Genomic DNA, 1,850 nt, shown 5'->3' on the forward strand with positions numbered 1-1,850 from the left:
CTGGGCGGACGCCCGTGGCCGCTCCGCGCTCACTCGCGGCGGGGAGCGGCGGGCCCGGGGCCGCTCGGCACCATCCTCCCGCCGCTCCGGGAGCAGTGTCCGGCTCCGCGGGGCCCACGCGAAGACCAGAGGGCAGTCCGGCTACCGCAGCCGCGACACGGGCTAGTCGGGGTCCCGCAACCGCGGTTTCCGGGTAGAAAAAAATGCCACGGCCAACGATGCCGTGACCTCCGACACCGGGCGTCCGACGGCGGCGCGGCCGGGACAAGATTCCTTGGCTGTGGGCGGCGGAGACCACGCCTCCGGACTGGGTCCTGTGTGGGGCTTGTGTGTGGATACGTGGGCTACGCGCACGCAGGCGAGGAGTGTGTGACGTACGCGTGTGTGTCTGCGGCCTTGTGCGAGTGTGCGTGCGTGGTGCACGGACGTGGGTCCTTTTATGGGTCTGTGCACGTGTTTCGTGTGTTGTACGTGATGGGTGGGAATGTACGGTGTGTGCATGCGTGGCTGTGTTTCTGCGCTCGTGGACTAACCGCTGCTGATAAAAGTATAATTTGGTACTGTCACTTTGTCAAATAATTTGGCATTACAGTACCCGGTAAAGTTGACATTCTGCTTCCTCCTTGGGGAATATATTACCCTGGAGAAACCCATGGATAGCTGCACAAGTAGACCTAACAATGTTTATAGCACCATACAGTAAAATGTAAAAACAGACGTTGGTATATTCATATGTAATCAAATAGCAAAGAGCAGTGAAAATTATTGAAAACAGCTGACACAACAAGGGGGCTGGACTTCAGGACAATGTGCTGGGGAAGCAAATCACAAGAAAGATACATGACATTATAATCCCATCATATAAAAGTCCAAAGATGCTAATTGAATCTTATTCTTAGGGATACGCACATAAGTGGTAGGACTTTGACAAAAAGCATAAGAAAAAGATGCACAAACTTCATGTTAAGTGTTAAGAGGATGGAATGGGGGAAGAGCACACAGGGGTACTTCAAATATCATGGAAATGTTCATCTTTAAAAGGAGAGGGGTACACAGTTATTGAATTGATATTGATTATATTTTATATGTAACTTACAAATATTTTGTATCTACTAAATACTTAATAAAAACAAAAAATACACAATGATTCACCATTGAACTAGGAAGTTGTTGAGTGTAGGGAAGGAAGAAGGCCTATTGCATCACAAAGGCAGTAGAAGTTGCTAAGTATCTAAAATAGGTCAAATCTAAGTGATGTTGATATGAGTCCTGAAGGGGAATGATGGTAGACCCCACCCCACCCCACTCCCACTCCTTCCCCCACCCCAACCCCACCAGCACCCCCTTCCCCAAGATATATCTTATTTTTTTGTGTTTTTTTTTTCTTTATTGATTTTAGAAAGAGAGGAAGAAGAAGAAAAAGATAGAAACACCGCCCTGGCCAGTATGGCTCAGCGGTTACAGTGTTGACCTGCGGACCAGAGAGGCTGGGGTTTGGTTCCCACTAAGGGCATGTACCTTGGTTGCAGTTTGTCCCCGCTCTGTTTGGGATTGTGTGGGTGGCAACCAGTTGATGTGTCTCTCTCATATCCATGTTTCTCTCTTTCTTCCCCCTCTCTCCCTCCCATTCTATCTGAAGATAAATGCAAAAAAATGTCTTCTGGTGAGGATTAAAAAAAAAAAAGATAGAAACATCAATTGGCCACCTCCTGCATGCCCCCCACTGGGGATTGGGCCCCCAACCTGGGCCTGTCTGTGCCCTGACCGGGAATTGAACCAGCAATCTCTTGGTGCTTGGGTCGATGCTCAACCACTGAGCCACACTGGCTGGGCCCCAAGATATGTCTTTT

Source organism: Molossus molossus, unplaced genomic scaffold, assembly GCF_014108415.1.
Source record: "Molossus molossus isolate mMolMol1 unplaced genomic scaffold, mMolMol1.p scaffold_m16_p_3, whole genome shotgun sequence".
In the NCBI taxonomy this organism is placed as follows: Eukaryota; Metazoa; Chordata; class Mammalia; order Chiroptera; family Molossidae; genus Molossus; species Molossus molossus.